We start from the raw sequence: 16,691 nt of genomic DNA on the forward strand, positions 1-16,691 counted from the left end.
TGGTGAAATGTCCCTTTAAATAGCAGATATTGTGACCTTAATACTTTGACTTTGGTGGTGTTGTTTTACTTCTAATTCTACAGTTTGTAACATGTAGCACTTTTCAACTGCGGGCCAAAGCATGTTCCTTTCTTCAGCATTTCCTCATAAAACGGAATATTTGACGGAATTTTTAAGTTAATCAAAAAGCACTAAAAGCTTCAACAAACAGCTGAGGGTCTACAATCTGCATCAGAAATAAGAAATACTAAAAAAAGAATTGCAACAAAAAGTAAGTCAAGGAACGCCGAACCACACATAAAAAAATGCAAGTGAAGGGGAAACTGTGGATGTTATCAGGCTATAACAAAGGACCCGTCATACCAATCAGTAATTTGTAAGTTAAAATCTACGGTGCATCTGCAAAGTTTTTTCATTAAGATATCAGACTCCCAGAATCATGGGATGAAGGGGGAACTAATTGAAACAATGCATGATGGATTTCCCGAGACATTCCTAAGAGGAAAGAGACTTCTTTATTAAGTCGCAGCCTGTGGGATCTCCTTGGCGCGCAAATAAATTTGTCAAGTCATTTTGTTCTAAAAATATATCTTCATCCAATTGTGTTTCACACTCCCAGCCTTTCTCCGCAGTCAAGATATTAATGGGAAATGTGTGTAAGATGCTTTGATGCATCACTTTGAAGAGTCTTTTTGCATAAAACCGCTGGACTTTATATCATTTAACTCAAGGTGACTGCATTAAAAAACTTTTGTTCTGCTCTTCATTACCTTATATCCTTACATTATTTCCTTATAAATCAATAGAAGTTTTAGTATTGTTTTTCTTTGTTAGAGGGTTAGACGCCAAGCAGGTGAAAGCAGTGCACACAAAAGTGAGTAGGCAATTCTGTAGTGTCCAAAGCGACAATCTAGCGAGGTACATTTATTCTGCAGGTACTCAAAGCACCATCCTGATGAGTTGTCTTTCACATGTTAATGACCTTCAATAACCACTTGAGTCGGAAAGCAGATAGCTTCCAAAGCTTGAAAGCACTTCATAAAATTCCCCATATAAGATGTATTTAGACAGACGGATGATCAAAAGTGTGGGACAGCTTTCAGCGAGGCTACGGAAGCAGCTTGCTTCAGAGTAGCGACGACCTCGATGGCAGTTATAGTCTCATCCTGGGGCAGTTAAACAGCTGTGATCGCAACATCACAAGCCGCCATCGTCCTCACAAGCAGCCGCACATGCAGCCTCCCCGGCTGAGGATACGTGCGTGTGTGTGTTAATGGCTTATCGCCTAAAAAAAAACAAGGATACTATATGTATGAGAAGTATAAGAAGAGAAATGACACTTAGGGTCGGCTGGACTGATGCGAAACAACGATAGACCCACAAGAGACACAAACTAACACATTGTCAGGCAGAAGACCGCTGTTTGTGATCTGCGTTCACCCAAAGTAAAAGTTGACTTGGGACATAATGTTGTTTTGCTTGTTAGTTCCTTTTAACTCCGAAGAAGGTTGGCTATGGGGCAGTTGTCAGATAAGGTTGAGTCGTTATTAAATTTGTTTGGGGTATATTGTAACAATCTGACTCTTGTTTCCGGTCTTGCTGCTAAGCTAAGTTAACAAGCCGCTGGCTCCACTTTCTCCTTTAGCTTACAGACATAAAGGGGCATCAATCTTATTTGATGAAATTGCACTTTCTTGTTTCTTGGTATTCTGGCATTGTATCCTTATGGTTGAAATGCTCTTATTGTAATGTAATATCATATATGCATTTCATTAGCGTAAACATGTCAAACTACACACTAAACTACTCTAATATTAAGCATGAAGATTATTAATGACAATTTGAATCACCTCAGATCAACAAATAACATTGAGCACCTCACAAAAATACTACCGAGGAGTATTTTTGTTATTTTTGTTTTCATCCACGTCCTCGTTGTGTGTCCTCGACGCAGTCCTGAGGGTGTCACAGCTGTGTAGCGATGTTAACTTTCACACGGCCATGTGACAGAGTTTATTGCTGCGGTCAACCAGCCTACACTTCCACACACACAGTCTTTTTCACCGTGTGCGTATACACTACAGGTTGTGGTAGTAGCGTCATTCGTGTGTGTCTGATGTTCTCTATAGTTTTAAGCTAAACACTGCGTTAGCGCGTAGCTAACTAGCTAGCTAAACCTCACCAAAGTCGTCATATGTTAAAGTTATGTTGTTAAAATGGCGCCTCTCGAGACTCGCAATGACGAGAGCGCGGCGTAGGGCGGCGAAGGGCAGGCCCAAGGCTGAATGTAATGTTATATAATATGTCACTCGTTTATCTTCATCAGTGATTGGCTAAACCTTTTTTTTTGTAGTATAACACTACGTGTGTCACATTCATACAGTGATGACAGAAGCTTCCATACACAGTGCCACCCGCCCATCAGTAACTAACATTCACACACTACAGGTACAGGAGCCATGTTGGGGTTAAGAGTCTTGCCCAAGGACACATTGACACGCGGGTTAGCCAGGCCTGAGATCGAACCAACAACCCTCTGATTGGAGGACGACCGTGCTCCCCACTCACCCACAGTATTACATTACAGGTCATTTAGCCGACGCTTTTATCCAAAGCGACTTACATTACACTTTAAACCCATGGCTTTTTTCACATTTTTGCCCAGGGAGCAATTAGGGGTTAGGTGTCTTGTTCAGGGACACTTCGACGTGGAACATGGGGCAGCCTGGAATCGAACCAACAACCTTGTGCTTCCCAGCACACCTTCTCTAACCCCTGCGCCACGCCCTATCATTACAGATAGTCAGGAAAGCAGCACATTAACTTTAGGCCTATTTAATTTAGATTTTCACCAGCAAAGAGACGCATGTAGGTCGGTGCCGGGAGCACAGAGGCATTAAGCGAGCATGAAAGTAAAAGAAATATACTGTCTGAAGTTCAATATGCAAGCTCATAATGTGGGAGATTCTAATAGCTTTTTTGATTTGTTTGTGTTCAAAAGAGTGCATGCTGAAGAGGCGGGCATGAACCTGACGGATTCATTTAAGTCTTGTGGCAATTTTCTTTTCTTAAGAAACCATTTATTCATGGTAACTACACAATGTTTTTTCTCCCAGATACTTAGTATAATGGGTAAAAGATAAAGTGGAGCCTGAGAAGAATTCCCCAAGCAAATCACATATTAAAGGTTCATCACAACCGCCCCTAAGGTTTTTGGTCACTTATAATGTTGAAAGGCCTCTGCAATACGAAAAATATAAAGCCCGAGGATTTTTTGTATGTGCTCGGATAAGAAACGTCAAGGACAAATAGGTTGTGTTCAGCCCTCAAACCCTCCCTCTGTTGAACACAAACCGAGTGAAAACAAAGTAGACATTACCTATATTGTGCAGTATTGCGCCATATGGTCCCTCGGAAACACCTGGAGGCCAAACATTCACCCTCAACACGCACGATGAGGAGCAACCTAGAGAAGGTAAAAGAGAAAAGGCCAGTTCTTACAAAATTGTCTTTATTGGAAGAAGGTTACTTCCCCGTTGCGACGTTGCAGGTACGGCGTAGAAGGGAATTCCAATGATGATGAAATGAGCTGACGAGAGGTCACGCACGCTCATTTAACTTCTAGTGATTAATTTTGAAGCGAATTAACGCTGCTGTCCTTCAAGAGCCATTTCATGTGGAATCATTCCCACGAATGTATGTATTTATTAACGTATCAACCTCTCTACTGTGATGCAGTTTTGCCGACCTGGTGTATAAACTAAACAGTGTGAGCCAAAATATGCCACAAGAAACCTTTTAGAATTGCGGCAGGGGTATTATGACTCATGAGGAAGCATCTGCTTCTCAAACAGGGGAGATAAGGTTGGTGGGTGGAAAAGTTATTGAAACAGGGCACATTAGGGCAGAGTAAAAGCCTTTTTTGTTAATAGACGGTCCCCAGCTTGGTTTAGGCTGCCAATAGTAGTTTTTACATCACTGCAAGCAACTGAAGCACTCAAACCCTCTACCAACTGGAAATATCGAAGCCAAAACAATCTGGGAAGGTGGTTTATGCTCACCATCTGACACTTCTTGAAGTCGTTATGAGTGTTGAAAGATTGAGCAGAATTAGAACAAAAGAAAAAATAAATCTGATTATTAAACACTGTCATTAGCTGTTTTATTTCACACACCATTAAAAGCCACTGCTCACCTCCCATGCTGCATATTCAGGAACTGAGGGAATTTAGACTCAACAAAGATGTCGAGAGCCATCTCCTAAACATAGCAAGCATCTCAAAACAAACAGCTCTGGCTTTTTCTTTATTTAGCAAACACACTGTTGGCTTGGCTGTTTCTAGTTTAATTTGACTAGTTCACCAAATAAATTGTCTCAATTTTTTTTTTTTGAAAGGACAATTACCGCTGACGGCCGACCACCTAGTCAGACCTGCCAGGCCACAATGGCGTACTCCGGCGGGACTCTGTTTACATCAAGTGACCTTGTTGGCAGAGACAGCCATATCGATAGCTCTGCAGGGTCTTGTTCCTCGTATGTGGTTCAACTAAGTCGATCAAATGTCTCATTAATTTGAACCAGATGTCAGTAATCAGGATAATCGTGCATGCACGTCTTATATAAGAACGCGGAAGAGTCGATCACCGAAACCAGGATTTTTCAACAGTACAACAGCAAATAAACTTAAAGCAAGAGTGTCTTTTTTCTCCGCTGACGAGCAGGAGACGATCATGAACACATGTGATGAGGGTGTGGCTATTAGAAATCTGTTTGTCTGCGACAGGTCTGCCTGACTCACTACGTACAATTTCCCACGGTGGATCACGGCCTATATTTCATTGCTTATTTAAGTGAGGCATATGCTGTGTTGCACCCCCGCAACCCACACTATGAAAAGCAGTCACAGATAAGGGATGGATGCATGGATGGATATGCTGTCGATCACAAATTTTCTGCACCGCAGAACAGCTCCAGCTCCTCTCCTCTTGCAGGCTTGAATCCTCACTAAAAATCTGAGTCAATGAAGCACAGAATGGGTATTTATTTGAGGCTGGTGGATGTTAGTTGACCTTTGTAATTCGAAAAACAGGTTCATTCTGCGCATGCAAAGCAAACTGTTATCCAGTAGCTCAAACACTTGATTAGCTCCCACTGTGCAATATCCTCTTCCAAATTCGAAACAACTCTTACACATGGATATCTGTGGGGTGAATGTGGGTCTCTTATTGTCTTTGAATGAGTGCACATCTTTTTTACTGTCTATAATAATCTATACATACATCTATATATACATTAACTAATAAAATTAAAAAAATGTGCCGGGCCCATTAACACGGTATCACATGAACTCACTAATGTCTACAATTATTTTATCGCGCATTAACACATTTAACTCTCTTTCTTTTAAATCGTAGGAGGGCAACCCATCACTGACAGCGCAATTCTGATGGAGAGCCCGAGCTGCTCACCATTTGATTCAGTCTCCCTGTATATGATTCACATCCTTCAAAACCTCATCTTCCCTGCCGTCTGTCAGTGGAGCTTTAACAATGTTTGTCAGATGGCTTTAAGGCTTTGAAGAGATCCTCTTTGCGTTTCTGTGTCCCTGACAAAGACCTCTTTGGGTTTTAGGAGATACAGTGTTGGTCACAATGACGGCTGGGCAGAAGCTTTAAAAGCCCTCGCCCCCCCAATCTGTTTTAGCTGAGGTTATGACTGGATGGAAGTGCCGCCCCCGATGACACATCCTCCAATCAATTGTTTCTGGGATTTATCTGAAGGCTATAAAAAGCAAATTCAAGAAGCTCCAAAGGCAGGTTAATATAGATCCTCTGAGAATTTTCCACACTGCCAAAAATTTTAGCCAAGCTGGGGATGGAAGCATTATCCGTCAAGAAAACCCATCTTTTGAGAATATAAAACATCTATTAGGTTGTTTTCATTCAGCCCTCAAATCTTGCGACAATGGTATAACAATACTGCAATATTGGTACAAAAAAGTAAGTGACTATCCAATGACGCAGAGATGCATGCTGCGCCGTAGAGGACGATGGCGTATCAAACGCCAAATGCAACCATATGTAAATATCCCTAAATCTGGTCATGAACTTGAAAGGGATATAGACACTATCAACCGTAGTGCAAAAGAAAGGCACCTCAGCCGGCGTTTTGGTTAATACACCAATTGTACATGGTTGTTTGCCACTGCCAACCAGTCATGTGGCAGTTTATGTCCATGGGTAGGTACGGAGGTGTGAAAAGACAGATACTTTGGCAACCCAGCCTGGAGGCATAACAATAAGATAAGAGATCCATGTAAGATACAAGTTCACAACAAGTGCAATTGCATAAAATATACCCTCCACCACCAAGATGAAGCTGCCTTGCCACGTGCTATCCGGTGCTGACAGAGACATCAAATACATGACACGCATACTCTTATGCACATGGCAAATTCATGGAACATGCACGTGCTGCCAAAGATGAAAGCCTGGAGTAAGGTGGTATAAGTCATGTGGGAATGGATGTACAGTAACAGAGAGCTGTGAGGTCCCTTCTTAATGAGGGGAATTAGTGAACCGTGACGGGGCTCTTGTGCGCAGGTATAAGAGAGGCGCCGATGACTTGGAGCAGCGACCGGCTGGATGGCCGACGGATTGTCAGGTAGAGGACAGGCTCACCTCGGCTCCCAGGAAAACCTTAAACGAGACAGAGGGAGTGCAGGCCGAGAGATGAAGCAGATTGTAAAAGCTGACAAGCGCAATCAATAGATCGCAGTATTAACTTGCTATCCTCCTTTTGATATCCAATTGATTTGGGACAGGAAGGGAATTCCTTGTGATTCAGCGATTGTGACATGTCTTCTCAGCCTTGCAAATGGTGAGTTATTTTTTCCAGCACAAGCATTATATGACTGAATTTTACACTGCATCCGGAAAGTATTCACAGCGCTTCACTTTTTCCACATTTTGTTATGTTACAGCCTTATTCCAAAATGGATTAAATTCATTATTTTCCTCAACATTCTACACACAACAACCAATGACAAAGTGAAAACTGTTTTTGCAAATTTTTGCAAATCTGTTAAAAATAAAGAACGAAAACATAACATGTAAATAAGTATTCACAGCTTTTGCTCAATACTTTGTTGAAGCACTTTTGGCAGCAATTACAGCCTCAAGTCTTCTTGGGTATGATTCCACAAGCGTGGCACACCTATTTCTGAGCAGTTTCTCCCATTCTTCTTTGCAGAACCTCTCAAGTTCCATCAGGTTGGATGGGAAGCGTCTATGCACAGCCATTTTTAAATCTCTCCAGAGATGTTCAATTGGGTTCAAGTCAGGGCTCTGGCTGGGCCACTCAAGGACATTCACAGAGTTGTGCCGAAGACCTTTGTTATCTTGGCTGTGTGCTTCGGGTCGTTGTCCTGTTGGAAGATGAACCGTCGCCCCAGTCTGAGGTCCAGAGCCCTTTGGAGCATGTTTTCATCGAGGAGGTCTCTGTACAATGCTGCATTCATCTTTCCCTGAATCCTGACTAGTCTCCCAGTTCCTCCCGCTGAAAAACATCCCCACAGCATGATGCTGCCACCACCATGCTTCACTGTAGGGATGGTATTGGCCAGGTGATGAGCAGTGCCTGGTTTCCTCCAGACATGACGCTTGGCATTCAGGCCAAAGAGTTCAATCTTTGTTTCATCAGACCAGAGAATTTTGTTTCTCATGGTCTGAGAGTCCTTCAGGTGCTTTTTTGCAAACTCCAGGCGGGCTGTCATGTGCTTTTTACTGAGGAGTGGCTTCCGTCTGGCCACTCTACCAAACAGGCCTGATATTATATTCGCACTAGCTAGCTCCGCTAAGCAAGCTTGTTAATTTATGAAAAATAAATTTACCCTGAAAAACAGTGAACTGAAAAATGTTGTGGAACAGTAGAGAGAAGATTGATAAATGTACTGAAATGCTTCTTTAATATGTTGCACAACCATATCAGAAGTTAGCTAACATCCACATAAAGATATTGGTCAAACCAGGCGAATGCTAAAGCAGAAAAATAATGTCATTAACCTATACAGCGTGGAATTTTGAAATGTAAAAGGAAGCGGTTATTCTTTTTATATTAGGATTGTGTTCTCACAGGCTCGTGTCTCTAAATACCTCTTGTGTCTGCCTCAAGGGTTAACACTGTCCAGACAGTTTTAAGTTGAACACAACAAATAAATTCAGCCCCAAAAGCAAATCTGATTAAGATAATTCCATTATATTAATTTCATAACAATTGTTACGATACTCAATTGACTTGTAAAAGATACAGCCATGGTATGAAATGTCTCAACTTTCAGTCCAAAGTATGGGTCAGGCTCCAAAAATCCCTGGATAAAATCTGCGTTGTATGTTTTCTGGAATGGTAAGTGAGAGACTAGAAATATGGCTTTACTGTGCAGCCGTATTTGGATCAACTTTCCGTCTTTCCTTTAGCGTGTAGATGTAATTAACTAAGCTTGGTCTGGGGTGTAAAAAACACGACATGCATACAACACAATTAGACTCCTGGAAAGAGAATTATTCATGAGTTTTACAGATGACATTTCCTTGTCAGTGAACGAGCAGACTAGTACACACACACACAGATAGTACATAGATACTGATCTGAAATCTGGGTGAAGTCTTATTGCGGTGTTTTATCTCATGGGATGATGATCGCAAAGATGTTGTTGAGGGAAGAGGTCTCTGTCTAGTTTCCTCGCCCTAGATTTCATAATATTACAGTTAGTGGTTGCCTTGCGTGTACGTAATATTCTGCAATTTTTGTCTTTAGAAGAGTTTCGCATCAGTTTCAGTGAGAAAACACCATTAGGGCGTATCAAAACTATTTTGGGGTGGTGAAATTAACCCAATTAGCCAGGTAGATAGCACTTTCAATCACCGAGGTCTGTTTTTTTTTTGTTTGCCCGTAGTATGGCGCCTCCTTGGCATTACTTAATCGACCTCTTTATCATTTTTTCTACCCCTGAAACCAAATTTCATTAGTCCCCACAGCCCATCATTCAGATCTCAGATCAACTCTTCACCACCACCAAGACCACGAGTGTCCTGCCCCCAGAGGGGAATACTTAAAATATGTCAATGGGATTGAGCTAAAAGCCGACTTTCACCCAGTTAAGTGGATGTGAAAGCCCTGAGCGACGAGTGCAACCAACAAATAGCTAATATGCTTATATGTGGTGTCAAACACAACATGTTTAATTCACAAAAGGAATACATTAGAGAACAGGTTCACTTTGTGTACTGGTACTCACAGTGATCGGATCAGTTTGGCCTGATCAGGTATCCAAACACATAGTGAGTCATGTCAAGACGGCGGCGTCCAAATCATACAATGCCTCGTCTTGATAGTCAGTTACATTTGTCTCAGTCACTCACTCAGGCCACCTGAAAGAAAAGGAGGCAGAGTGAGACAGATTTGTAAAAGGAAGCGATGCCTGTTGAATTCTCAATCACATTTGAAAAGTCATGGGAAAGAAAATAAAGAATTACTTTACTAATCCCAATGGGGAAAACTAGCCCTGCTCCTGCAAAAAACACTGCAACAACTTCAATTCAACTCACGGCATTGTATAAAGAAGAACAGGACATTTAAATGACAAAAAGAGTCCATCAAGATATTTTGACGCACCTTCCTTCAGACATCTAATCTTTTTCTCCGTGAGCTTTTTAGTTATACCCGAGGGGTGCCCTAAAGAACTCCAAACTCCGCAAAATCCAACTTCCAACAGGAATATTGTGTATTCAGCACGAACAAATATATAAATGCTTCACCCCCTTTTGAAGTGATAGCGTCTCGGCTATAATCCCCATCAATCCTTTTGAAAATGATCAAGACACAACTCAAACAAGTATTTCAAGATCAAAACATCCTATGCAAATAGTCCAGAAATTGTGCACTCAGCGGTGTAAAAGTTGAACAATTGTTTAAAAGCTAATACCGTAATTTCCGCACTATACGGCGCACCGGATTATAAGGCGCATAAAATACTGCAGTCAAACAGCTTTGGCATGTTTGGCAGAGCGCCTTGACCGCCTTGTACAACCAGTGTTGTTTTTTGAGAAAATTAAAGGCTTTTAAGTGTGCCTTATAGAGCGGAAAATACGGTACTTAAAACAATGCGGCAAACCGCTATCCGAGATCACACTAAATCCAGAGATACCTTTTTACATTTCTCTCAGACAAACCATGACGAATTGAGATGTAAAAACCCACCAAGTTATCAAAGTGTGTGAATCATAAATATCTTCTGCCGTTTTGAGCAAAATTATGAAATTAATCTGCTGTTTGCGAGTGCAATACGGCCACCAGCAAGACAAGGCAAACCAGGCAAACTGTCAACATAGACAAGGCACACACATGGTTCAAACACGTTGGGGAGGTGCTGGTGATTGGACACAGGAGGAAACAATCAGGGGCAAGGCAGACAATCTCAAGGGTTGGAAACACATACTGGCAGAAAATGAAGTTAAACCCAGCACACAAAAGAAAATATTCTAAATTTAAATTTCCATTGGCACGGTTTCTTTGGTATTTCAAATGAAAGTGGTTTGCATAAAACTGTGTACTTTATATAGTAACTGGGACATTTACTTAAAAGTCAGTAAGCAACATAAATGACGAAAGGCAAACAACGATGATCTTTGAATGCATGGAGTTTGCACTGGGGTGCAGTAATATAATAAGCATCATGTAATTATGTCATCTATTATTGCATATAAGAGACCATCTAATCAGAACAGCTGTTATCATGATTGACAGCCCCAAACAATGACAGCAGTGAGTGAGCATTATTGAGAGGGGTGTGTGGCAGGATATGAGAAATAAACAGATGGGTCTAATCATTCAAAAGTATTGTCTTCCTGACTGAAAGGCTAAATATTACATTTACATATTAAATAGACTTACTTTAACCCACATGCTTGTACACAAATCCTTTGGTAAACCTCATCAAATTAGGTTCAGTGCATAAAGTCAAATACTAATTTAATCGAAATACTTCTTTTTTGAGAGTGTATTCATGACAAGTACAAAACTGATATTAGGACAACCTGGAGCGCCATAGTTTGACGAGTTAAGAATAATAGGTTTAAGACGACCAAAACTGGCACAATATTTGACATTTCCTGAGGTTGTATTCTGTTAAATTAGAATACACTTACACACAAAATGTTGTTCTCCCTTACAAACCATTGCAGTTGTTATGTCATGTTAATTCTTCCTCTGTATGTGACAAGCTGCAGAATGTGCTCCCAAAATCCCATTGACAAGCTCTCTCTGCGATGCGGGGTGTAACTAAGCCGTGGAGATTTCCCCCCGACTTCCTCGGCTGTGTCGGTTGTCCTCCGCCAAGAACACCTCTGCTTTTGATTCCGGTAACACAATGTGCTTAACGAGATTCCGGATGCCTGCATGCAGAGCCTCCACCTACAGCAGCCCGGCGCGCCCACTCAGCCTTGTGGTGGGCTTCCGATTGTTTGAGTGCAAACGGGCTCAAGCCGTAAAAAAGAACTCCAACCAGAATTCCGACATTTAATTTCACGCCTCTGTAAATGAGACGTGGCTGCTGCTCCGTGTCCCGGGGGTCGTCAAGTAGCTGCCACTATATATTACGTTTGACGTAACAGAGCAAAACAATGGAAAAAGGATTTACTAAGTGCGTGACGGTGAATGTTACACGTGGCGAAGGGAGACCTCCAACATGTTAGTCAAGGACTGCGTACTTTGGTGTTGACGGAACATCATTCATCTGTTTTATTTCCCGCTCTAAATGCTACAATGCTTCTGTCATGGCTGTTTCTTTATGTAAAACAAGCTGCGTCTGCATGTTCGTGAATGTCAAATACCTCAAATAAGACGAGAGATACCGGGTGCCTAATAGGTAATTAATTAAGCTGCAGGGTCTTTGAACGCTTCGTTCAAAGTAAGCCGCATAAGAGCAATAAATCAGGAATGCACGCTGCCATTTATGTACTCTTTAAAGGGTCAATCAAGGCGGAGTGAGGGCACCAACAAATAATTTAAGTGTGCGGTTATAGCACAAGTTTATTATGAGCAGGCTCACACAACCAACTCCCTGCTGTTAGGAGCTTGATTGCATAAAGGAAACCGAGTCAGTATGGGAACATCAGTCGGGACACCGCTGATAGCGCTTCAGATGATGATAGATCTAAATCTTATTGTATATCTGATTCCAAACCAAAGCCTGAAGTTGTGTTCCTCTAGAATTACATTGTATTTACTTATTGCATGTCAGTCAATGAGTACAACATGCATTCAAAAAACCTCATCATTTGACTGATGAAAAAAAAAGACAATTTGCATCATCAGTCTTCAGTCAGCAATATATTCAAGTATATCATTACCAAAATATTTTGAGAAAAGAAAACCAAAACAATACACATAAGTTTTCAGTATTTTCATGAATGAAACAAATTATTTTCTGAAAGCAAGGGCAATTTACTGTTAAGGGCAATTCATCTACGGGATATAATATATGTTGAATCATGTTCATTATCTTAATTTAATGTGTTTACGGGCTAAGATGAGGGAATTAGCACAAATTAATTGATTTATTTAATTAACACAATTAAAAGCTGAGGCTGAATGTCTTGTTAGTGCATATTTGGGCATGAACCAAAGCATTGGATACTCTTTTGCATTTCTACATGATGGCTTTAGTTTAGCTTTAGACAAAGCTCCATAACTATATGATATTGGAAAACTGTTTTCCCAGGATAAGAAGTACTACCATGTTTACTAAATTGAATTTGACTTGCAAAATCTTCAGAAGTACCTCTTTATATTGAACACAGTAGAAATAAAAATCACAGAATGAGTCATCAGGCCCTTATTAGTCGGTGGTATACTTGCATTAGGCAGCAATGGGTGAGGAAATCCCTAAGTCCTCAGAGCTTCCATTGACTTTGTCTCGTCTTTCACAAGCCTGCGCACAACCTAAACACACATACACACGTTTCCTGCCATCATTAGCAGCATGATGTGGATCTTCAAAGAGTTGCTGTACTGTCGTTCTGAATCAGATCTAATCTCTCTCGGCAAACACACCTGTCATAATAACATGACAGCTTGCTGAGTGTACCTGTGACATTATCTATCCGGGGGGATTTGCACATGACACCAGTGCTGCAAATGAGGCACTTCAAAGACTCAAGGTCAGAAGGATTGCTGTGCACATCTCCCTGCCCCGCTTTGGACAATGTTTTGATCCCAACATTGTGTGGTCACACTGGGGCTGTCCCTTTTGAATGCTAATGAATGATACTATCAAAGGAGTAGCTCCCTAAAGTCACCATATACTGTCGTGACGTGTGTAGTCTGCAACATTACTCTAAAGACAGACTGTGTGCGGACATCAAGCTAGTGGCTTTTTAATTTCTTGCACAATTAAAATTCTCATTGTTCTCATTGTTCTCAATTCTCAAGCCAGTAATTAGAAATATAGAGGCAGAGACTCAATTTCTTTATCCTCCTCTGCAGATGTAATGGTGCTGTGTACAAGATTGAGAGCATTTATATTCTTCTCTCTATGGCTCGCAACATGGCAACGGTTTAGCCGGTGGCAACAAACTGCGTCAGCAGCGCTAAAGGGGCGTCCAGATATTGTCTTTACACCCGTCTTTATACTCGTCGTGGGATAGCAGATAGCGATACAGTGCCACGTTGCTAGCTTTGATGAAAAAAGTGTACATAACCGCCGTATACAAATTATCTGGACTAATTTGCATATTTTGAGTTGTGTTTGAAGAATTTTCAAACTGGTATGTGAAGATTGTAGCCAACACTCTTAACGTTTCGAACGGTGTGTTCTGCTTAATGGGTTAACTCCGCTTTGTAAAACCTACTGTGTTTTTTCACCACGCTGGGCTTTGTGCAGGGGAGGCGAACCTGACCTGTTGCCGGCTCTATCTTTAGTTGTGCAGCATCATCGACAGCCACAGCTTGTAAAATGCTTTGCTAGGCCTCTGCTTCATAATTCATCTGTGTGTGAGGAAAATCTGCTCTGAGAGGAATTAGTGAGCACAGAGGCTCAAATCACCATCCAATTACTCGTTTTCACGGTGCTTTCAAAGTTGCAAGCAGTCTCACCACAAAGCTTCCCGCCAGATCAGTGTGTTGCTGGTATGCCAGATGATAACACAAGGTCAGATACTTCATATCTGAAAATATTGAATAATTATACACTTATAATAGATGATCGATCTCTATGTCTTGGAAAGATTTTCTGGACCTGTATATCTATCATTCCTTGGTGTCTACATTTCAAATTTGAATAGAGCAAACTTTATGGCTAATTCTATGTTCAAGTCCTATCGTGAAATGGACACGGGCAAAAACCACAAAAGATGACAAACTAATATTCTTACAGATTTTAGAGTTAAAGATGTCCACTTTTTCTCTTATCTCTACCTCAACGTCTTTTGCAAAAATAAGATCCGTAGCCACCAGCTTTGCAGGGCTGAAGTCCAGACACTGCATGAAAGAAAATAAACTTTGTCACAGCAGCATAAAAGTGGAACGTAGCAAAGAGCCGTGACACCGTGAGAGAGCCGCGGTGTGTCAAAGCACACTGTTTAACATAGAGACCGGGTGATGCGTCTAAGAGATTAGTCAGGAGTATTTATAGTCTAATTTGCATTCAAGGTATATGATGAAGCTGCATACAGTAATTTAGTTGAGCCCTCTGGTGCTGAACAAAAACTGAAATATTTTCAAGTACACAGGGTGGGGTGGAGTGTTGCATTTTGTCTGCAGAGGTATTAATGCATTTTAAATTCCGAAATGTTGTTGATGTAAAATCTGTCTTGGGGATTAGGCTTACACAGAGGCCCCAACCCCAGGCTCAATGTTTATCTGCAGGATGTATATGGTACTGTCAGCTCACTGCAATACATCCAAAAACAGACTTTGCAAAAACCGCCCAATACAACATCAGTTCATCTTTTTATATCTACCCCCAAATACACAAAGCAATACTTGCATGCTGCAGAACACTGTAAATTACTTTAATGCCAGTCCTCCTCAAAACATTTGTTTTGTTGGACCAGGACCCTGAAGTACATTGATCTCAACGAAGGACAATTTTACGTGGGTGGCGTTGCCACGGTGACACTGCTCTCCCAGAGAAGGGGGTCGGTCCTTGATGACAAAGGATGGAATTTTAGAAGGTTACCCTACGCAGTATGAAAACATGGTAAACATGGTCAGTTCCACTCATAGCACACAGCTTAGTTTACGCCAACAAATGAACACTGCATGAGCAGGGGTGTGATATGCACATGTCAAAAACAATATTTGATTAATTATATCGAATTATTACCTAAAAGAACAGCTTAACTTTGGGCTAAAAACATGGTATATTCCCAACATTCAGACATTTTAGAACATCCTGCACACTGCGACGGCCGAGCCGGCGAGCAGTGCCCCACATGGGGTGGTACAGCCAGGCGAGGGCCACCAAGAGGAGGATTCACATAGGGGACCCCACCCCCCCCCCGGCAATGTCTCTCTGGTTGTCCCTCACAGGTTGAGTGAATTAAACAGGAAATCAGGAACCTTTTTAAACATCAACCAGAAGACAAAGAGGGGGGAGACGATCTTGAGCGAAAGAGGAGTGAGCACCAGACGTTGTGCAAACCAGCCGCAAGGTAAGAGGCTTGCAGCCTGCCTGTGTATCCCTGAAGAGGATTACCTGCGCTGTCTCTCACCCCAGGAAGAGTCCGGCGGGGCCCCCTGGCGCCCACGGCCATCCCCGTGAACCTTTTGAGTTTGTTTTCGCCCCCTCGCCTCTCAACCTCCGTTTATAACAAATAACCTCAACTGCTCTATTTCCAGTCTGGACACCCACTGTTCACCCTCGTAAGGCCGGGTGCACACAACACTAAGAGCTGATGCATTCGTCGTCAGGACGGAGACTGTAATTATCAAAAGTATTGGGCCATTCATCAGCCACGGCAATTGATAATTAAAAAAGGTGTTTTAACTCGTAATTGAAGTTGCAAACGCCTGATGTTGACTGCTAAATGAGTGACAGCCAGCCAGACTATGCTTCCTGTCAGACATGTAAGAAACACCTCACTGAACAGTACTACAGAGGTTTAAAAAACTCCCCCGTATCCTATTCAACCCTCAACTTCTGCTTCTTCTTTGTGTTGGCGGTGGCTGAACATGTTGAAAGAGTTTATACCAACTGGGAAATCTTTTTTTCGTCTGAGACTAAGATGGACCGTACACATGTATATCTGATACAATATAAACTAATAATATAAGGGTATTCATAATTGATTTCTTCTGTTTAGCTTTGAATAAGTGGAGGTGATCTGAGCTCCAATCTGAAACCTCAACTTTTAGATGCTACAAAATTCTACACACTGTCCCTTAATTATTAAACTGTGGTTCTAATTTAAAGTATGTCAAAAGATTTAATAACTTGGTTTCTCAAATTGGCAGCTCTTAGCTTAGGAAGAGTAGGCATTCAGGTTTACCCCATAACAACCTCATCAACCACGTCCAACAACAGAGAACGCACAAGTCCTGAACCAGCTGTCCACCTGTTCTCTCTGCCACTTACTCTGCTGCGATGTGACCGGCCGCAGAACACAGCAGAACAAAGCAGAACACAGAGGAA

General features: G+C 41.7%; 1 protein-coding gene across 1 annotated transcript in view; it reads right to left on the reverse strand.

The window, feature by feature from the left end:
• LOC120833149 (leucine-rich repeat and fibronectin type-III domain-containing protein 2) overlaps positions 1-16,691 on the reverse strand; it is an 87,176-nt gene that overhangs the window by 27,602 nt on the left and 42,883 nt on the right. The window contains exons 2-3 of the mRNA XM_078089069.1: positions 9,297-9,429; positions 3,380-3,466 (exon numbers count right to left, since the gene is read on the reverse strand). The gene's annotated coding sequence lies outside the window, so the exon portion shown is untranslated. The remainder of the gene's footprint in view (positions 1-3,379; positions 3,467-9,296; positions 9,430-16,691) is intronic.

This window comes from Gasterosteus aculeatus, chromosome 15, assembly GCF_964276395.1.
Source record: "Gasterosteus aculeatus chromosome 15, fGasAcu3.hap1.1, whole genome shotgun sequence".
Classification (NCBI taxonomy): Eukaryota; Metazoa; Chordata; class Actinopteri; order Perciformes; family Gasterosteidae; genus Gasterosteus; species Gasterosteus aculeatus.